This window comes from Bufo gargarizans, unplaced genomic scaffold, assembly GCF_014858855.1.
Source record: "Bufo gargarizans isolate SCDJY-AF-19 unplaced genomic scaffold, ASM1485885v1 fragScaff_scaffold_293_pilon:::fragment_2:::debris, whole genome shotgun sequence".
Taxonomy (NCBI): Eukaryota; Metazoa; Chordata; class Amphibia; order Anura; family Bufonidae; genus Bufo; species Bufo gargarizans.
The window spans coordinates 682,484-706,113 of record NW_025334084.1 but is presented as its reverse complement, the minus strand read 5'-3'; positions in this window follow the sequence as shown (position 1 = coordinate 706,113).

The following is a 23,630-nucleotide window of genomic DNA, read 5'->3' as shown; positions in this document are numbered from 1 at the left end:
AAGAGTAATGAGGGGGGAGTCGCAGAGAGCAACGAGGAGAAAGCAAAGCTGTTAAATATTTTTTTCTCCAATGTATTCACTGAGGAAAATAAACTGTCAGTTGACATGCAGAATGTAAAAATAAATTCCTCATTAAAAGTGTCCTGTCTGACTCAGGAAGAAGTACATCAGCGACTTAAAAAGATTAAAATATACAAATCTCCAGGTCCGGATGACATACACCCCTGTATCCTAAGGGAATTAAGTAATGTCATAGCCAGACCCTTATTTCTGATATTTGCGGACTCTATACTGACAGGGAATGTCCCACAGGATTGGCGCATGGCAAATGTGGTGCCAATATTCAAAAAGGGTCCAAGAACAGAGCCTGGAAACTATAGGCCGGTAAGTTTAACATCTGTCGTGGGTAAACTGTTTGAAGGTATTCTGAGAGATGCTATCTTAGAGCATCTCAACGGAAATAAGCAAATAATGCCATATCAGCATGGCTTCGTGAGGGATTGGTCATGCCAAACTAATTGAATCAGTTTCTATGAGGAGGTAAGTTCTAGACTTGACAGCGGTGAATCATCGGATGTCGTATATCTGGACTTCCTCCAAAGCATTTGACACTGTACCACATAAAAGGTTAGTATATAAAATGAGAATGCTCAGACTGGGAGAAAACGTCTGTATGTGGGTAAGTAACTGGCTCAATGATAGAAAGCAGAGGGTGGTTATTAACGGTACACACTCAGATTGGGTCACTGTCACTAGCGGAGTACCTCAGGGGTCAGTATTGGGCCCTATTCTCTTCAATATATTTATTAATGATCTTGTAGAAGGCTTGCATAGTAAAGTATCAATTTTCGCAGATGACACTAAACTGTGTAAAGTAATTCACATTGAAGAGGACAGTATACTACTACAGAGGGATCTGGATAGATTGGAGGCTTGGGCAGATAAGTGGCAGATGAGGTTTAACACTGACAAATGTAAAGTTATGCACATGAGAAGGAATAATGCAAGTCACCCGTACATACTAAATGATAAAACACTTGGTAACACTGACATGGAAAAGGATCTAGGAATTTTAATAAACAGCAAACTAAGCTGCAAAAACCAGTGTCAGGCAGCTGCTGCCTAGGCCAATAAGAGAATGGGTTGCATCAGAAGGGGCATAGATGCCTGTGATAAGAACATAGTCCTACCACTTTACAAATCGCTAGTCAGACCACATATGGAGTACTGTGTACAGTTTTGGGCTCCTGTAAACAAGGCAGACATAGCAGAGCTGGAGAAGGTCCAGAGGAGGGCAACTAAAGTAATAACTGGAATGGGGCAACTACAGTACCCTGAAAGATTATCAAAATTAGGGCTATTCACTTTATAAAAAAGACGACTGATGGGAGATCTAATTAATATATATAAATATATCATGGGTCAGTACAGAGATCTATCCCATCATCTATTTATCCCCAGGACTGTGACTGTGACGAGGGGACATCCTCTGCGTCTGGAGGAAAGGAGGTTTGTACACAAACATAGAAAAGGATTCTTTAAGGTAAGAGCAGTGAGACTATGGAACTCTCTGCCTGAGGAGGTGGTGATGGTGAGTACAATAAAGGAATTCAAGAGGGGCCTGGATGTATTTCTGGAGCATAATAATATTACAGGCTATAGCTACTAGAGAGGGGTCGTTGATCCAGGGAGTTATTCTGATTGCCTGATTGGAGTTGGGAAGGAATATTTTATTCCTCTAAAGTGGGGGAAAATTGGCTCCTACCTCACAGGGGTTCTTTTTTTGCCTTCCTCTGGATCAACTTGCAGGATAACAGGCCGAACTGGATGGACAAATATCTTTTTTCGGCCTTATGTGCTATGTTACTATGTAACAAACATAGAAGGGTATTCTTTACGGTAAGAGCAGTGAGACTATGGAACTCTCTACCTGAGGAGGTGGTCATGGTGAGTTCACTAAAATAGTTCAAGAGGGGCTTGGATGTATTTCTGGAATGTAATAATATTACAGGCTATAGCTACTAGAGAGGGGTCGTTGATCCAGGGAGTTATTCTGATTGCCTGAATGGAGTCGGGAAGGAATTTTTTTCCCCTTAGGTAGGAAAAATTGGTCTTCTACCCCACAGTTTTTTTTTTTGCCTTCCTCTGGACCGACTGGCAGGATAACAGGCCGAACTAGATGGACAGATGTCTTTTTTCGGCCTTATGAACTATGTTACTATGTTACTATAAGAACGCGGAGGTGGCATTTCTGTCACCTGGCCAAGTTGCTGGTGTGCCTGGGCAGGAGACACATTTACCCAGTGGGCCGTAAAGGCCATGTATTGTCCGTGACCATAGCTAAAGCTCCACACGTCGGCGCTGCTGTGAACTGTACCAGACAGCAACAGTTTCAAGGACTGGCTCACCTTCTGCTGTACATACGTTTGCAGAGCTGGTACAGCTTTTTTAGAGAAGTTGAGACGACTTGGGACTCTCCACCTTGGCTTAGCACAAGCCATAATTTCTCTAAAATGTGCAGAGTCAACCACATGAAAAGGAAGGGACTGTAGTACCAGCAACTTGTCCAGGAGCATGTTCAGCTTCTGTGCCATTGGATGAGTGCACTCATACTGTTGTTGCTTTGTAATCACCTCAGTGATCGATTGCTGGGGAAACACGTGATGAAGAGTAGGAGGAGGAGCATCAGGACCAGTAGATGAGGAAACAAAGCTCCCTTCTTCCGAGGTGTTGCAGCCTTGACTGCTGGAGAAGTAGTACTGACCGCTGGGAGATGTGTCAGACTGTACTTATGGACTGTACACTTTATGGTGACGCTCCATGTGTTGACGCAGGGCCTAGTCTCGTTTCACCTTTTGCCACACTGATGTCCTCAAGTGACTTGATAAAAAATTCCCATACCAGCGAGCATGGCATTTTACCCCCACTATGCCTGTCGCTGCTTCTATGAAGCCCTATACCCCTAGTTGCTTCTGGACAGGTAGGCTCCTGAGTAGCAGACGGTCTACCTCAGGCACGGTTGACTCCAGATCTCACATTACTGCCACAATGCTCACATTAATGCCACCTCGGGCATGGTTGGCTCCAGATCTCACATTACTGCCATCCTCACCCCCTGATGATGATGATGAAGCCCCTCTTCACATGACTCTGACGTGCAATCAGCTAAATCATAATCCATAACTGTCTGCTCGTCACTTATGTCACCCTTACCAGTCTCATGGCTGTGTCACTGACCGCTGGCAGCACCTGCTCCCATGAGACTGTCATCGTGGCTACTTGCACGCCTACAGGGGGAAGCAGAGGACCTCTCCTCCAAATCTCTGCTGGCCGGTAGCTGTTGACTGTCCTCAATAATATCTTCCTTGTTGAAAAGCGGAGCAGAGATAGCGGCATACATTACTTGCCTGGCAGAAGGAGCAACCATTCCAGGACAGCAGGATTGGTTATCAATACACGACAGCTGGATGACAGTGGCAGCTCTGGCCTGTTGCTGCAGCTGCTGCTACCACCTCCCCCTTCTTCTGCTGCTACTTCTGCCGACTCCAGCAATATTTTTGCCATTCCTTTGGAGGGCCCTGGCAACTGTCTGTTGGACATACTGTACTGTAACACTAACTTAATATGTAAAAATGTTATTTAGTGTCAATCTGGACACCCCACTAACAGCAGAACAAGACAGCTTATTCACCCCAATTTGAGAATCAAGGTGTAACAGAATTATCTGTAAAGAATAAATCAAGGCAACTGGACTTACTGTAGATTTCTTGAAAACATTTCACTCGTTCTTCCAACGAGCTTTCTCAATTCTGAGTGACTGTACAAGAATTCTCTGGGAATAAATATGCAACTGAATCAACATCTGATAATTATACCCAGCATGGGTCACTCAGAATTGAGAAAGCTCGTTGGAAGAAAAGAACGAGTGAAACGTTTTCAAGAAATCTACAGTAAGTCCAGTTGCCTTGATTTATTCTTAACAGATATACCATGACCTGGATAAATGAGAACCTTCACAGACATACTGTAACAGAATTGTTTATCTACTAAACAAGGTGGACAACCCAATAACAGTAGAACTAGACAGCTTATTCACACTAATTTAAGAATCAAGGCCTAATTGAATTTCTTATCTATTAAACAATGTGGAAACCTCAATAAAAGGAAAAATAGAAAACGTATTCACCCCATTTCGAGAATTAAGGCGTAATAGAGTTCATTATCTATTAAACAATGTGGACCCCCAAATAACAGTAGAACTAGAAAGCTTATTCACCCCAATTTGAGAATCAAGGTATAATAGAATTACTTATCTATTAAACAAGGTAGACACCCCAATAACAGTAAAATTAGACAGTTTATTCACCACATTTTGAGAATCAAGGCCTAATAGAATTTCTTATTTGTTAAACAAGGAGGACACTGTTTAATTAGATATGCTAATTGATGCAAACTGAGTTGTCTCCTATGGATCTTTTCAGCTTCAGATTACAGTCCCTGCAGTCTCCCTTTGCTGTCCATACAGTGTGTAAAAACTTTCCCTACAATCTCCCTGTACTTTCCCTGCTATCTCTCTATCCAATATTCCACAATTAAAAGCTTTCAACAACACTGTCCATAGTCACGTCTCTCCCTATGGTCAGCTCACAGTAAAATTGCGGAGACCATGACGGATGAGGCATTTAAAGGGCTGAGACATCACAGGGGCTGGCTAGCTGTTGATTGGCTGTCTGCACGACATTCCAGGACTACTTTAACTTAGTAACACGTGTAACCGATTATTTTTTATCAATTTTTTTTCCCCGAAACTTTGGATCAAATTCCAATTCGGATGCTTCGATTCACTTAGCACCACTGAAAACCAATCACTGGAAAACTGGAGTGGTTCCCTTTATAATGTTATATAGTTAAAAAAAATAATTCTGTTAGGTTTACAGTAAGTATGCGAACACCCATGCACCCACACACACGCACACTAAATAAAGTTTTTTACACACGCACACACGCACTCCCCTATAGCCCACCAGACTTTCTCGGCCGAGGAGGCATACGTCCTGCTTGCCTCTGACTCTGAGAGCCACAGTGAGGACGTGGATGACCCCACTTTCCTTTTCCTTCTAGTGATGATGATGAGCCCCCAAGGCGGAGGAGACACCGCCAGGCGGAGCAAGGGGATCCCCATGCCAGGGACCCTGTGGCCACACTAGTACGAGCAGCTCTGGGGCTCATACTAGTTTTCCAGCCCATCAGATAAGTCCACCTGAGCCCCCTACCAGTGAACTTGCATGGTGTACCCTAGAGGATTTTGAGCCTGTGATTGCTGATTTTGTTGGCCAATCAGGAATCCAGATTCCCACAGTGGGCTTCACTGAATACGACAATTTTTTATTTTTTTTCAGTGACCACTTTGTGAATCTGATGGTGGAGCAAACGAACTTGTTCACCCAACAGTTCATTGCTCAACACCTAGGCTTTTTGGCTAGGTCCGGTGGCTGGACTCCGGTCAGTGCAGCAGAGATGAGGACGTTTTGGGGCCTCATGCTGCTCATGGGCCTAGTAAAAATAAAACAGTGTCCGGCAGTACTGGAGTGGGGACGTCCTCTACCAGATCCCACTCTACTGTATGGCCATTACACGTTCCTGTTTTGAGGCCATCCGGAAATGCCTGCATTATGCAGATAATGCAGCATGTCCCCCCCCCCCCCCCGAGGTTATCCTGCCTATGACTGCCTGTACAAAATCAGGCCGGTCATCAATCACTTCGGGACCAAATTTTTGGAAGCCTATGTACCTGGAAGGGAGGTCGCTGTTGATAAGTCTCTCATTGATTTCAAGGGGAGACTCATTTTCCGCCAGTATGTTCCCTCTAAGCGGGTGAGGTATGGCGTGAAGCTGTACAAACTTTGTGAGAGTACCTCAGGGTACACTTACAAGTTTTGTGTGTACGAGGGGTGAGATTCCCATATTGAACCCCCAGAATGTCCCCCCACTTGTGTGGGACCTTATGCACCCACTGCTAGATAAGGGTTACCACCTGTACGTGGATAACTTTTATACTAGTATCCCCTTGTTCCAGTCCCTCGCCGCCAGATCCACGTCCACTTGTGGGACCGTGTGGAAAAATGAACACGTCCTCTCTACCCACCCCCTCCAGGTACCTATCCCCAGGGATGAGACCCGTGACCTTACCAGTGGAAACCTGTTGCTGGTCAGATAAAAGGACAAGAGGGATGTCCTTGTACTGTCCACAATTCATGGTAACAGCGACACCCATGTCCCTGTGCTACGTACTACGGTAATGGTCCTCGTCGACTACAAGCGGTATATGGGAGGAGTTGATCTCACCAATCAAGTCCTCAAGCCATATAACGCCATGCTCAAAACCCGGGCATGGTACAAAAAAGTTTACTTGGTACTCTTTTGTGCTGTCTCGGAGCGCTGGCAACACAGGGAAATTCCTGCAGTTCTATGAGGCCGTCCTCAAGGCCCTGATCTTTTCTGACCAGGAAGGAGCAGGCCGGAGTGCCTCTGAAACTGGAGGCGCCACTTTCCAGGTGTGGTCCCCCATACTGGAAAGAAGGGATGGTCCCCAAAAAAGTGCAGAGTGTGTCACAGGAGGGGGATATGGAAGGACACCAACACTCATTGTGACACGTGCTCCGATCATCCGGGCCTCTGCATTGACGGTTGCTTTAGGGAGTACCACACTTCCATGGAGTACTAAATTTATAATCCCCTTCCCCAATTTGAATTCTATTTGGCCACAGACAATCGGCGAGAAAAAAAAAACTATGGCTCTCATGACCTAAGCACTCAGATTAACACAGTCAAAAAAATAAAATAAAACGGTGTAAAAAATGGCTTTTTTTACATCGTTTTTATTTTATTTTTTTGACTGTGTTCATCTGAGGGGTTAGGTCATTTTTATAGAGCAGATTCTTATGGATGCAACAATACCTAATATGTCAACTTTTTTAAATTTATTTAGGTTTTGCACTATAATATCCTTTTTTAAACAGAAAAAAAACATTTTAGTATCTCCATAGTCTAAGAGTCAGTTTATTTTTTAATTAATTTTTTTAGCCGATTGTCTTAAGTAGGGGCTCATTTTTTGCGGGGTAAGAGTATGGTTTTATTGGCACTATTTTGGGGTGCATATCACTTTTTGTGATGTAAGGTGACCAAAAAATAGCTTTTTTTTGTTACCTTACATTACAAAAAGTGTAATAGCAAGCAATGAAAAAGTCATATGGACCCCAAAATAGTGCCAATAAAACCGTCCTCTCATCCCACAAAAAATTAGCCCCTACTTAAGACAATAGGCTAAAAACTAAAAAAAACTGACTCTCAGACTATGGAGATACTAAAATGTTTAATTTTTTTGTTTAAAAAAGGATATTATAGTGTAAAACCTAAATACATTTTAAAAACTAGACATATTTGGTATTGCCGTGTCTGTACGAATCTGCTCTATAAAAATAACATATGACCTAACCCCTGAAATGAACAGTCAAAAATATATAAAAAAAACTGTGCCAAAACAGCAATTTTTGGCCAAATTTTAAATTTTAATCCATTTTTTCCGTTAACAAAGCAAGGGTTAACAGTCAAACAAAACTCTATATTTATTGCCCTGATTATGTAGTTTTCAGAAACACCCCATATGTGGTCGTAAAATGCTGTATGGCCAAACGGTAGGGCGCGGAAGGAAAGGAACACCATATGGTTTTTGGAACGCAGATTTTGCTTGACTGTTTTCTTTTTTACACCATGTCCCATTTAAAGCCACCCTGATGCACCCCTAGAGTAGAAACTCCATAAAAGTGACCCCATCTAAGAAACTACACCCCTTCAGGTATTCAAAACTGATTTTACAAACTTTTTAGGTGATCCACAAGAGTTATTGTCAAATGGAGATGTAATTTCAGAATTTAAATTTTTTGTAACCTTGCCTCACAAAAAAGTAATATAGAGCAGCCAAAAATCACATGTACCCTAAAAATAGTCCCAACTAAACTGCCACCTTATCCCGTAGTTTCCAAAATGGGGTCACTTTTTTTCTACTCTAGGGGTGCATCAGGGAGGCTTCAAATTGGACATGGTGTAAATAAACCAGTCCAGCAAAATCTGCCTTCCAGAAACCATATGGTGTTCCTTTCCTTCTGCGCCCTGCCGTGTGACTGTACAGCAGTTTACAACCACATATGGGGTGTTTCTATAAACTACAGAATCAGGGGAATAAATATTGAGTTTTGTTTGGCTGTTAACCCTTGCTTTGTTACTGTAAAAAATGGATTAAAATGGAAAATTTGCCCAAAAATTTTAATTATGAAATTTCATCTCCATTGGCCAATAACTCTTGTGGAACACCTAAAGAGTTAACAAAGTTTGTAAAATCAGTTTTGAATACCTTGAGGGGTGTAGTTTCTAAAATGGAGTCATTTGTGGGTGGTTTCTATTATGTAAGCCTCACAAAGTGACTTCAGACCTGAACTGGTCCTTAAAAAGTGGGTTTTGGAAAATTTCTGAAAAATTTCAAGATTTGCTTCTAAACAACTAAGCCTTGTAATGTCCCCAAAAAAATAAAATGGCATTCCCAATATGATCCAAACATGAAGTAGACATATGGGGAATGTAAATGAATAACTATTTTTGGAGGTATTACTATGTATTATAGAAGTAGAGAAATTGAAACTTTGAAAAATGCAAATTTTTCCAAATTTTTGTTACATTTTTTTTTATAAATATAAATGACATTTTTTTTACTCCATTTTACCAGTGTCATGAAGTACAATATGTGACAAAAAAAACAATCTTAGAACGGCCTGGATAAGTAAAAGTGCATTAAAGTTATTCACACTTAAAGTGACACTGGTCAGATTTGCAAAAAATGGCCTGGTCCTTAAAGGGAACCTGTCACCAGGATTTTGTGCATAGAGCTGGGGACATGGGCTGCTAGATGGCCGCTAGCACATCCTCAATACCCAGTCCCCATAGCTCTCTGTGCTTTTATTGTGTTAAAAAAAGTTTTGATCCATATGCAAATGAACCTGATATGAGTCCTGTGTCCAGAGATGAGTCCAATTTTCTGAGCCCAGCACCGCCCCGCGTCCTCCGAATCGCCTCCTTGCTGGCTGACGTGACAGAGCTGGAGCGCCGAAATCTCGCGATGCGCGAGCTAGCGCATGCGGAGTTCGTTCTCTGTGCTGATGCCAGCACAGGGAATGAGCATGATGCCGACACTCCACATGCGCTAGCTCGCGCATCGCGAGATTTCGGCGCTCCAGCTCTGTGATGTCAGCCAGCAAGGAGGAGATTCGGAGGACGCGGGGTGAGGCTGCGCTCAGAAAATTTGACTCATCTCTGGACACAGGACTCATATCAGGTTCATTTGCATATGGATCAAAACGTTTTTTTAACACAATAAAAGCACAGAGAGCTATGGGGACTGGGTATTGCAGATGTGCTAGCGGCCATCTAGCAGCCCATGTCCCCAGCTCTATGCACAAAATCCTGGTGACAGGTTCCCTTTAAGGTGAAAATGAGCCCGGTCCTTAATGCTGCAATCTTACTGTGTGATGTAGCAACTCACTTGGAGCTGTCAGCACCCCGATCAATCTGGGCAGTGTTTGTAGGTAGTAGATGGATAGAATGTTGTCAACACTGACAATAAGACATCCTATCAATACTCTGCCTTCTTTTTGGACATCAGATGTCCATGGAATGTGTTGTATTTAGCTGGCGATTTATATTCTTTAACTATCTCTAATCATCTTGGAAAATGTACATAGATAATTCTATAAAGGTGTAACTATGACATCATTTATATTGATCACATCCCACTGGATTTTGAACTTGCCAAGTATGGTATATGCCATTTAGGTAATTGTAGTTGAGGTCTTACTCAGTTTGGACAAAAATCTGTGCAGTCTTCTTAATTTACTCTTCATTATATTCCAATAAAAAATATACCAGTGATGTTTTTCCACTATATTTTACAAACTATTGAGTCATTGGTGTGCAGTCACACTGAAGTGCAGTACAAATAAGTGTGATAAAGATAGATGACTAGATAGATGATTGCTGACTAGGGCCAAATAATTGTAAGGTTGATAAAAAAATATTAGTTTTAGCAGTACAGGAGCACAGTTGACAAATGGTAAACTAACTATAAATTCCTATCTTGTACACCTCCTCAAGACTTGTAGTCAAAGTGCATACCTGAATACCACTTCCTGGCCAAATGGTATGAAGATGGCAAGCTTTCCAGACAGAAACACAGAGTTGCATAATGAGAAGTGAAACCAAACTGGACTCAATGGTATTGGAGATTAGCAAATCGAAGTTGAACATGTGGAATTCGATACGAATTTCAGGAAAAAATTTGATATGTACCTAAGCCGATTTTCCTCGCGATTCGTGGTAATGAATCATATTTTTTCTAAAATGGCTGCTGCATAAGAGGAATTATGGGAGCATGTCCATTCTTGAGAACACAATTGGGCATTATTAAAGGCACTAAGGGGACATGTCTAGTATAGGGGGCATTACTAGGGAAACTAAGGTTGACATGCCTAATGCTGGGACACTAAAGGGGGCATTACTGGGGGCACTATGGAGAGATGTTTACTTTACTGGGAGCATTATAGGGCATTACAGAGACACTGTTATAACTGGGAAAAATAGGGGGCATTATTATTACTGAAGGTATGATAAGAGGCATTGTTATTACTGGGTGCATTATATGAGCATTATTTTTACTGGGCACAAGATAAGGGACATCATTATTAGTGGGGGCTCTATAGGGGCATTTTTATTGGACGCATTTTAGGGGTTACTATAGGGGGCATTATTACTACTGGGGCACTATTTTTCTGCAGTATTGGGCTGGTACCAGGGTGACTCTATTGGAGCACCAGGATGAAGAGTTTGTGTGAAGAAGGTGGATAATGGAAAAGTGAGGAATTTAAAATGTCTGTGTAACCAATCATCATGGCATCCCAATAGAGAGGATGAGGAAAGAGAATGACTACATTAGAAGGAACATCACTGGATGTAAAAGGTATGTAGTACTGTATTCTCTTGTATGACGAGGCATCATAATGAAGGTAGGGATGTGCAGGAAGGGATTGATCACATGCAGGGAGGGCCAATAGGCATGTATGGGGCAGACAAAACTTCCGTGTGTGAGTCTTAAAGTCTTGATGGCAGCCAGGGTCCTAGCTGCCATTCCTATTTTTCACTTTTCCCATAATTCATCAGAGTTCTTGAACAATTCTAGGCACAGTCATCAGGAAGGTTTCTAAAGGCTTATAACTAGTCTAGGCCTACAACCTCTTGAGAGCCAAGCTCTTTCGTAATTAAAATTTGCATTTGCAACCCATTGCTTCAGAAATTTTAAGGAAATTATGAAAGAAGTGACATTTCCTGCATCTGGCATCTACAGCATTATGAGATGTATATACAGTATGATTCAATATAAATTCCGACTTCATATAGGCTATAAGCATTACTCTCCCTATAGAACTCAGTTTAAAATGGTACCATTCTACAAAGCTCCTACAATGATAATCACATATCATTTATACAGTCAAGATATGATAGTATCATATAGCATGTATGAAAGGTATGCACAGAGCACAAAACTGTGTCAGAAGAGATAATGATTATTCTCTGATGGTTACGCAGAGCCAATATTAGTTATCTACCATCAGCAGAATTTCACATTATAGCCTCAAGTCATATCTGTACATAACAAAAAATGTGTCATCAGTCATCCATCATCACTTATTGCTTATCATTCATTGCCTATTACTCATCAGGTCAGGAGGTCACAGACATATCACACAATTATTGACCTGGAGCTTACTGTTGGTTTCAAAATGTACATAGATATGATATGGTGTAAGAAACTTATCAGGCCATCATTCTCTATAATACCATCATCTGAGTTTGGTGATTCTTTTTGATATCTTGCGCAACAGACATGACTAATAAGGCCACTTTCACACAGTCCTAGTTTGGTCAGTGATTTCCATCAGTGATCATGAGTAGGGATGAGCGAACTCGAACTGTATAGTTCGGGTTCGTACCGAATTTTGGGGTGTCCGTGACACGGACCCGAACCCGGACATTTTCGTAAAAGTCCGGGTTCGGGTTCGGTGTTCGTCGCTTTCTTCGCGCTTTTGTGACGCTTTCTTGGCGCTTTTTGAAAGGCTGCAAAGCAGCCAATCAACAAGCGTCATACTACTTGCCCCAAGAGGCCATCACAGCCATGCCTACTATTGGCATGGCTGTGATTGGCCAGAGCACCATGTGACCCAGCCTCTATTTAAGCTGGAGTCACATAGCGCCGCCCGTCACTCTGCTCTGATTAGCGTAGGGAGAGGTTGCGGCTGCGACAGTAGGGCGAGATTAGGCAGATTAACTCCTCCAAAGGACTTGATTAACTGATCGATCTGCAGCTGTGGATCATTGAGCTGCTGATCCTCAATTGCTCACTGTTTTTAGGCTGCCCAGACCGTTTGTCAGTCACATTTTTCTGGGGTGATCGGCGGCCATTTTGTGTCTTGTGGTGCGCCAGCACAAGCTGCGACCAAGTGCATTTAACCCTCAATGGTGTGGTTGTTTTTTGGCTAAAGCCTACATCAGGGTGAAGCTGTCACACCAAGTGCATTTAACCAGCAATAGTCTGTTTATTTTTTGGCCATATACTACATCAGGGGCAAGCTGCGCCTGTCACCAAGTGCATTTAACCCTCAATGGTGCGTTTGTTTTTTGGCTAAAGCCTACATCAGGGTGAAGCTGTCACACCAAGTGCATTTAACCAGCAATAGTCTGTTTATTTTTTGGCCATATACTACATCAGGGGCAAGCTGCGCCCGTCACCAAGTGCATTTAACCCTCAGTAGTGTGGTTGGTCAAGCTATCACACCAAGTGCATTTAACCAGCAATAGTCTGTTCATTTTTTGGCCATATACTAAATCAGGGGCAAGCTGCGCCCGTCACCAAGTGCATTTAACCAGCAATAGTCTGTTCATTTTTTGGCCATATACTACATCAGGGGCAAGCTGCGCCCGTCACCAAGTGCATTTAACCCTCAGTAGTGTGGTTGGTCAAGCTGTGACACCAAGTGCATTTAACCAGCAATAGTCTGTTCATTTTTTGGCCATATACTACATCAGGGGCAAGCTGCGCCCATCACCAAGTGCATTTAACCAGCAATAGTGTGGTTATTTTTTGGCCATATCCCAGTCTAATTCTGTCACTAAATCCATACCGGTCACCCAGCGCCTAAATACTAGGCCTCAAATTTATATCCCGCTAAATCTCTCGTTACCGCTGTCCTGTTGTGGCTGGGAAAGTTATTTAGTGTCCGTCAAAGCACATTTTTTGTTCTGGGTTGAAATACAATTCCCAATTTAGCAATTTAAAAATTTAGTGGTTTCTGCTGTATCAGAGCTATTTGAAATCTATCCCTAAAAGGGTATATAATATTCAAGGTGCACATAGGGTCATTCAGAATAACTTCACACACCCGCTACTGTGCATTTCCAAGTCTAATTCTGTCACTAAACCCATACCTGTCACCCAGCGCCTAAATACTAGGCCTCAAATTCATATCCAGCTAAATCTGTCGTTAGTGCTGTAGCTGGGCGAGTTATTTAGTGTCCGTTCAAGCACATTTCTTGTTCTGGGTTGAAATACAATTCCCAATTTAGCAATTTCATAATTTAGTGGTTTCTGCTATATCAGAGCTATTTGAAATCTATCCCTAAAAGGGTAGATCATATTGAAGGTGCACATAGGGACATTCAGAATAACTTCACACACCCGCTACTGTGCATTTCCAAGTCTAATTCTGTCACTAAACCCATACCTGTCACCCAGCGCCTAAATACTAGGCCTCAAATTTATATCCAGCTAAATCTGTCCTTAGTGCTGTAGCTGGGCGAGTTATTTAGTGTCCGTTCAAGCACATTTCTTGTTCTGGGTTGAAATACAATTCCCAATTTAGCAATTTCATAATTTAGTGGTTTCTGCTATATCAGAGCTATTTGAAATCTATCCCTAAAAGGGTAGATCATATTGAAGGTGCACATAGGGACATTCAGAATAACTTCACACACCCGCTACTGTGCATTTCCAAGTCTAATTCTGTCACTAAACCCATACCTGTCACCCAGCGCCTAAATACTAGGCCTCAAATTTATATCCAGCTAAATCTGTCCTTAGTGCTGTAGCTGGGCGAGTTATTTAGTGTCCGTTCAAGCACATTTCTTGTTCTGGGTTGAAATACAATTCCCAATTTAGCAATTTCATAATTTAGTGGTTTCTGCTATATCAGAGCTATTTGAAATCTATCCCTAAAAGGGTATATAATATTCAAGGTGCACATTGGGTCATTCAGAATAACTTCACACACACCCGCTACTGTGTATTTCCAAGTCTAATTCTGTCACTAAACCCATACCTGTCACCCAGCGCCTAAATACTAGGCCTCAAATTCATATCCAGCTAAATCTGTCGTTAGTGCTGTAGCTGGGCGAGTTATTTAGTGTCCGTTCAAGCACATTTCTTGTTCTGGGTTGAAATACAATTCCCAATTTAGCAATTTCATAATTTAGTGGTTTCTGCTATATCAGAGCTATTTGAATTGAAATCTATCCCTAAAAGGGTAGATCATATTGAAGGTGCACATAGGGACATTCAGAATAACTTCACACACCCGCTACTGTGCATTTCCAAGTCTAATTCTGTCACTAAACCCATACCTGTCACCCAGCGCCTAAATACTAGGCCTCAAATTTATATCCAGCTAAATCTGTCCTTAGTGCTGTAGCTGGGCGAGTTATTTAGTGTCCGTTCAAGCACATTTCTTGTTCTGGGTTGAAATACAATTCCCAATTTAGCAATTTCATAATTTAGTGGTTTCTGCTATATCAGAGCTATTTGAAATCTATCCCTAAAAGGGTATATAATATTCAAGGTGCACATTGGGTCATTCAGAATAACTTCACACACACCCGCTACTGTGTATTTCTAAGTCTAATTCTGTCACTAAACCCATACCTGTCACCCAGCGCCTAAATACTAGGCCTCAAATTTATATCCTGCTAAATCTCTCGTTAACGCTGTCCTGTTGTGGCTGGGAAAGTTATTTAGTGTCCGTCAAAGCACATTTTTTGTTCTGGGTTGAAATACAATTCCCAATTTAGCAATTTCATAATTTAGTGGTTTCTGCTATATCAGAGCTATTTGAAATCTATCCCTAAAAGGGTATATAATATTCAAGGTGCACATTGGGTAATTCAGAATAACTTCACACACACCCGCTACTGTGTATTTCTAAGTCTAATTCTGTCACTAAACCCATACCTGTCACCCAGCGCCTAAATACTAGGCCTCAAATTTATATCCTGCTAAATCTCTCGTTAACGCTGTCCTGTTGTGGCTGGGAAAGTTATTTAGTGTCCGTCAAAGCACATTTTTTGTTCTGGGTTGAAATACAATTCCCAATTTAGCAATTTCATAATTTAGTGGTTTCTGCTATATCAGAGCTATTTGAAATCTATCCCTAAAAGGGTATATAATATTCAAGGTGCACATTGGGTCATTCAGAATAACTTCACACACACCCGCTACTGTGTATTTCTAAGTCTAATTCTGTCACTAAACCCATACCTGTCACCCAGCGCCTAAATACTAGGCCTCAAATTTATATCCTGCTAAATCTCTCGTTAACGCTGTCCTGTTGTGGCTGGGAAAGTTATTTAGTGTCCGTCAAAGCACATTTTTTGTTCTGGGTTGAAATACAATTCCCAATTTAGCAATTTCATAATTTAGTGGTTTCTGCTATATCAGAGCTATTTGAAATCTATCCCTAAAAGGGTATATAATATTCAAGGTGCACATTGGGTCATTCAGAATAACTTCACACACACACGCTTCTGTGCATTTCCAAGTCTAATTCTGTCACTAAATCCATACCGGTCACCCAGCGCCTAAATACTAGGCCTCAAATTTATATCCTGCTAAATCTCTCGTTAACGCTGTCCTGTTGTGGCTGGGAAAGTTATTTAGTGTCCGTCAAAGCACATTTTTTGTTCTGGGTTGAAATACAATTCCCAATTTAGCAATTTCATAATTTAGTGGTTTCTGCTATATCAGAGCTATTTGAAATCTATCCCTAAAAGGGTATATAATATTCAAGGTGCACATTGGGTCATTCAGAATAACTTCACACACACCCGCTACTGTGTATTTCTAAGTCTAATTCTGTCACTAAACCCATACCTGTCACCCAGCGCCTAAATACTAGGCCTCAAATTTATATCCTGCTAAATCTCTCGTTAACGCTGTCCTGTTGTGGCTGGGAAAGTTATTTAGTGTCCGTCAAAGCACATTTTTTGTTCTGGGTTGAAATACAATTCCCAATTTAGCAATTTCATAATTTAGTGGTTTCTGCTATATCAGAGCTATTTGAAATCTATCCCTAAAAGGGTATATAATATTCAAGGTGCACATTAGGGTCATTCAGAATAACTTCACACACACACGCTTCTGTGCATTTCCAAGTCTAATTCTGTCACTAAATCCATACCGGTCACCCAGCGCCTAAATACTAGGCCTCAAATTTATATCCTGCTAAATCTCTCGTTAACGCTGTCCTGTTGTGGCTGGGAAAGTTATTTAGTGTCCGTCAAAGCACATTTTTTGTTCTGGGTTGAAATACAATTCCCAATTTAGCAATTTCATAATTTAGTGGTTTCTGCTATATCAGAGCTATTTGAAATCTATCCCTAAAAGGGTATATAATATTCAAGGTGCACATTGGGTCATTCAGAATAACTTCACACACACACGCTTCTGTGCATTTCCAAGTCTAATTCTGTCACTAAATCCATACCGGTCACCCAGCGCCTAAATACTAGGCCTCAAATTTATATCCTGCTAAATCTCTCGTTAACGCTGTCCTGTTGTGGCTGGGAAAGTTATTTAGTGTCCGTCAAAGCACATTTTTTGTTCTGGGTTGAAATACAATTCCCAATTTAGCAATTTCATAATTTAGTGGTTTCTGCTATATCAGAGCTATTTGAAATCTATCCCTAAAAGGGTATATAATATTCAAGGTGCACATTGGGTCATTCAGAATAACTTCACACACACACGCTTCTGTGCATTTCCAAGTCTAATTCTGTCACTAAATCCATACCGGTCACCCAGCGCCTAAATACTAGGCCTCAAATTTATATCCCGCTGAATTTGAATACAATACATTGGGCCAAATAATATATTTGTTGTTGTGGTGAACCATAACAATGAGAAAAACATCTAGTAAGGGACGCGGACGTGGACATGGTCGTGGTGGTGTTAGTGGACCCTCTGGTGCTGGGAGAGGACGTGGCCGTTCTGCCACATCCACACGTCCTAGTGTACCAACTACCTCAGGTCCCAGTAGCCGCCAGAATTTACAGCGATATATGGTGGGGCCCAATGCCGTTCTAAGGATGGTAAGGCCTGAGCAGGTACAGGCATTAGTCAATTGGGTGGCCGACAGTGGATCCAGCACGTTCACATTATCTCCCACCCAGTCTTCTGCAGAAAGCGCACAGATGGCGCCTGAAAACCAACCCCATCAGTCTGTCACATCACCCCCATGCATACCAGGGAAACTGTCTCAGCCTCAAGTTATGCAGCAGTCTCTTATGCTGTTTGAAGACTCCGCTGGCAGGGTTTCCCAAGGGCATCCACCTAGCCCTTCCCCAGCGGTGAAAGACATAGAATGCACTGACGCACAACCACTTATGTTTCCTGATGATGAGGACATGGGAATACCACCTCAGCATGTCTCTGATGATGACGAAACACAGGTGCCAACTGCTGCGTCTTTCTGCAGTGTGCAGACTGAACAGGAGGTCAGGGATCAAGACTGGGTGGAAGACGATGCAGGGGACGATGAGGTCCTAGACCCCACATGGAATGAAGGTCGTGCCACTGACTTTCACAGTTCGGAGGAAGAGGCAGTGGTGAGACCGAGCCAACAGCGTAGCAAAAGAGGGAGCAGTGGGCAAAAGCAGAACACCCGCCGCCAAGAGACTCCGCCTGCTACTGACCGCCGCCATCTGGGACCGAGCACCCCAAAGGCAGCTTCAAGGAGTTCCCTGGCATGGCACTTCTTCAAACAATGTGCTGACGACAAGACCCGAGTGGTTTGCACGCTGTGCCATCAGAGCCTGAAGCGAGGCATTAACGTTCTGAACCTGAGCACAACCTGCATGACCAGGCACCTGCATGCAAAGCATGAACTGCAGTGGAGTAAACACCTTAAAACCAAGGAAGTCACTCAGGCTCCCCCTGCTACCTCTTCTGCTGCTGCCGCCTCGGCCTATTCTGCTGCTGCCGCCTCGGCCTCTTCCTCCGCCTCTGGAGGAACGTTGGCACCTGCCGCCCAGCAAACAGGGGATGTACCACCAACACCACCACCACCACCTCCGTCACCAAGCGTCTCAACCATGTCACACGCCAGCGTTCAGCTCTCCATCTCACAAACATTTGATAGAAAGCGTAAATTCCCACCTAGCCACCCTCGATCCCTGGCCCTGAATGCCAGCATTTCTAAACTACTGGCCTATGAAATGCTGTCATTTAGGCTGGTGGACACAGACAGCTTCAAACAGCTCATGTCGCTTGCTGTCCCACAGTATGTTGTTCCCAGCCGGCACTACTTCTCCAAGAGAGCCGTGCCTTCCCTGCACAACCAAGTATCCGATAAAATCAAGTGTGCACTGCGCAACGCCATCTGTAGCAAGGTCCACCTAACCACAGATACGTGGACCAGTAAGCACGTCCAGGGACGCTATATCTCCCTAACTGCACACTGGGTAAATGTAGTGGCAGCTGGGCCCCAGGCGGAGAGCTGTTTGGCGCACGTCCTTCCGCCGCCAAGGATCGCAGGGCAACATTCTTTGCCTCCTGTTGCCACCTCCTCCTTCTCGGCTTCCTCCTCCTCTTCTTCCACCTGCTCATCCAGTCAGCCACACACCTTCACCACCAACTTCAGCACAGCCCGGGGTAAACGTCAGCAGGCCATTCTGAAACTCATATGTTTGGGGGACAGGCCCCACACCGCACAGGAGTTGTGGCGGGGTATTGAACAACAGACCGACGAGTGGTTGCTGCCGGTGAGCCTCAAGCCCGGCCTGGTGGTGTGTGATAATGGGCGAAATCTCGTTGCAGCTCTGGGACTAGCCAATTTGACGCACATCCCTTGCTTGGCGCATGTGCTGAATTTGGTGGTGCAGAAGTTCATTCACAACTACCCCGACATGTCAGAGCTGCTGCATAAAGTGCGGGCCGTCTGTTCGCGCTTCCGGCGTTCACATCCTGCTGCTGCTCGCCTGTCTGCGCTACAGCGTAACTTCGGCCTTCCCGCTCACCGCCTCATATGCGACGTGCCCACCAGGTGGAACTCCACCTTGCACATGCTGGACAGACTGTGCGAGCAGCAGCAGGCCATAGTGGAGTTTCAGCTGCAGCACGCACGGGTCAGTCGCACTACAGAACAGCACCACTTCACCACCAATGACTGGGCCTCCATGCGAGACCTGTGTGCCCTGTTGCGCTGTTTCGAGTACTCCACCAACATGGCCAGTGGCGATGACACCGTTATCAGCGTTACAATACCACTTCTATGTCTCCTTGAGAAAACACTTAGGGCGATGATGGAAGATGAGGTGGCCCAGGAGGAGGAGGAGGAGGAGGAAGAGGGGTCATTTTTAGCACTTTCAGGCCAGTCTCTTCGAAGTGACTCAGAGGGAGGTTTTTGGCAACAGCAGAGGCCAGGTACAAATGTGGCCAGCCAGGGCCCACTACTGGAGGACGAGGAGGACGAGGATGAGGAGGAGGTGGAGGAGGATGAGGATGAAGCATGGTCACAGCGGGGTGGCACCCAACGCAGCTCGGGTCCATCACTGGTGCGTGGCTGGGGGGAAAGGCAGGACGATGACGATACGCCTCCCACAGAGGACAGCTTGTCCTTACCCCTGGGCAGCCTGGCACACATGAGCGACTACATGCTGCAGTGCCTGCGCAACGACAGCAGAGTTGCCCACATTTTAACCTGTGCGGACTACTGGGTTGCCACCCTGCTGGATCCACGCTACAAAGACAATGTGCCCACCTTACTTCCTGCACTGGAGCGTGATAGGAAGATGCGCGAGTACAAGCGCACGTTGGTAGACGCGCTACTGAGAGCATTCCCAAATGTCACAGGGGAACAAGTGGAAGCCCAAGGCCAAGGCAGAGGAGGAGCAAGAGGTCGCCAAGGCAGCTGTGTCACGGCCAGCTCCTCTGAGGGCAGGGTTAGCATGGCAGAGATGTGGAAAACTTTTGTCAACACGCCACAGCTAACTGCACCACCACCTGATACGCAACGTGTTAGCAGGAGGCAACATTTCACTAACATGGTGGAACAGTACGTGTGCACACCCCTCCACGTACTGACTGATGGTTCGGCCCCATTCAACTTCTGGGTCTCTAAATTGTCCACGTGGCCAGAGCTAGCCTTTTATGCCTTGGAGGTGCTGGCCTGCCCGGCAGCCAGCGTTTTGTCTGAACGTGTATTCAGCACGGCAGGGGGCGTCATTACAGACAAACGCAGCCGCCTGTCTACAGCCAATGTGGACAAGCTGACGTTCATAAAAATGAACCAGGCATGGATCCCACAGGACCTGTCCGTCCCTTGTCCAGATTAGACATTAACTACCTCCCCATAACCATATATTATTGGACTCCAGGGCACTTCCTCATTCAATCCTATTTTTATTTTCATTTTACCATTATATTGCGAGGCTACCCAAAGTTGAATGAACCTCTCCTCTGCCTGTGTGCTAGGCCTAAATATATGCCAATGGACTGTTGCAGTGGTGGCTGACATGAAGCCTGATTCTCTGCTATGACATGCAGACTAATTCTCTGCTGACATGAAGCCAGATTGTCTGTTACGGGACCTCTCTCCTCTGCCTGGGTGCTGGGCCTAAATTTATGACAATGGACTGTTGCAGTGGTGGCTGACGTGAAGCCTGATTCTCTGCTATGACATGCAGACTGATTCTCTGCTGACATGAAGCCAGATTGTCTGTTACGGGACCTCTCTGCTCTGCCTGAGTGCTAGGCCTAAATATATGCCAATGGACTGTTGCAGTGGTGGGTGACGTGAAGCCTCATTCTCTGCTATGACATGCAGACTGATTCTCTGCTGACATGAAGCCAGATCGTCTGTTACGGGACCTCTCTGCTCTGCCTGTGTGCTAGGCCTAAATATATGCCAATGGACTGTTGCAGTGGTGGGTGACGTGAAGCCTCATTCTCTGCTATGACATGCAGACTGATTCTCTGCTGTCATGAAGCCAGATTGTCTGTTACGGGACCTCTCTGCTCTGCCTGTGTGCTAGGCCTAAATATATGCCAATGGACTGTTGCAGTGGTGGGTGACGTGAAGCCTCATTCTCTGCTATGACATGCAGACTGATTCTCTGCTGACATGAAGCCAGATTGTCTGTTACGGGACCTCTCTCCTCTGCCTGTGTGCTAGGCCTAAATATATGCCAATGGACTGTTGCAGTGGTGGGTGACGTGAAGCCTCATTCTCTGCTATGACATGCAGACTAATTCTCTGCTGACATGAAGCCAGATTGTCTGTTACGGGACCTCTCTCCTCTGCCTGGGTGCTGGGCCTAAATTTATGACAATGGACTGTTGCAGTGGTGGCTGACGTGAAGCCTGATTCTCTGCTATGACATGCAGACTGATTCTCTGCTGACATGAAGCCAGATCCTCTGTTACGGGACCTCTCTCCTCTGCCTGTGTGTGTGCTGGGCCTAAATATATGCCAATGGACTGTTGCAGTGGTGGCTGACGTGAAGCCTCATTCTCTGCTATGACATGCAGACTGATTCTCTGCTGACATGAAGCCAGATTCTCTGTTACGGGACCTCTCTCCTCTGCCTGTGTGTGTGCTGGGCCTAAATATATGCCAATGGACTGTTGCAGTGGTGGCTGACGTGAAGCCTCATTCTCTGCTATGACATGCAGACTAATTCTCTGCTGACATGAAGACAGATTCTCTGTTACGGGACCTCCCTCCTCTGCCTGTGTGCTAGGCCTAAATATATGCCAATGGACTGTTGCAGTGGTGGGTGACGTGAAGCCTCATTCTCTGCTATGACATGCAGACTGATTCTCTGCTGACATGAAGCCAGATCGTCTGTTACGGGACCTCTCTGCTCTGCCTGTGTGCTAGGCCTAAATATCTGAGAATGGACTGTTCCAGTGGTGGGTGACGGGAAGCCAGATTCTCTGCTATGACATGCAGACTGATTCTCTGCTGACATGAAGCCAGATCCTCTGTTACGGGACCTCTCTCCTCTGCCTGTGTGTGTGCTGGGCCTAAATTTATGACAATGGACTGTTGCAGTGGTGGCTGACGTGAAGCCTGATTCTCTGCTATGACATGCAGACTGATTCTCTGCTGACATGAAGCCAGATTGTCTGTTACGGGACCTCTCTGCTCTGCCTGTGTGCTAGGCCTAAATATATGCCAATGGACTGTTGCAGTGGTGGGTGACGTGAAGCCTCATTCTCTGCTATGACATGCAGACTGATTCTCTGCTGTCATGAAGCCAGATTGTCTGTTACGGGACCTCTCTGCTCTGCCTGTGTGCTAGGCCTAAATATATGCCAATGGACTGTTGCAGTGGTGGGTGACGTGAAGCCTCATTCTCTGCTATGACATGCAGACTGATTCTCTGCTGACATGAAGCCAGATTGTCTGTTACGGGACCTCTCTCCTCTGCCTGTGTGCTAGGCCTAAATATATGCCAATGGACTGTTGCAGTGGTGGCTGACGTGAAGCCTCATTCTCTGCTATGACATGCAGACTAATTCTCTGCTGACATGAAGCCAGATCCTCTGTTACGGGACCTCTCTCCTCTGCCTGTGTGTGTGCTGGGCCTAAATATATGCCAATGGACTGTTGCAGTGGTGGCTGACGTGAAGCCTCATTCTCTGCTATGACATGCAGACTGATTCTCTGCTGACATGAAGCCAGATTCTCTGTTACGGGACCTCTCTCCTCTGCCTGTGTGTGCTGGGCCTAAATATATGCCAATGGACTGTTGCAGTGGTGGCTGACGTGAAGCCTCATTCTCTGCTATGACATGCAGACTAATTCTCTGCTGACATGAAGACAGATTCTCTGTTACGGGACCTCCCTCCTCTGCCTGGGTGCTGGGCCTAAATATATGCCAATGGACTGTTGCAGTGGTGGCTGACGTGAAGCCTCATTCTCTGCTATGACATGCAGACTAATTCTCTGCTGACATGAAGACAGATTCTCTGTTACGGGACCTCTCTCCTCTGCCTGGGTGCCGGGGCCTAAATATCTGAGAATGGACTGTTCCAGTGGTGGGTGACGGGAAGCCAGATTCTCTGCTATGGAACCTCTCTCCAATTGATTTTGGTTAATTTTTATTTATTTAATTTTTATTTTAATTCATTTCCCTATCCACATTTGTTTGCAGGGGATTTACCTACATGTTGCTGCCTTTTGCAGCCCTCTAGCTCTTTC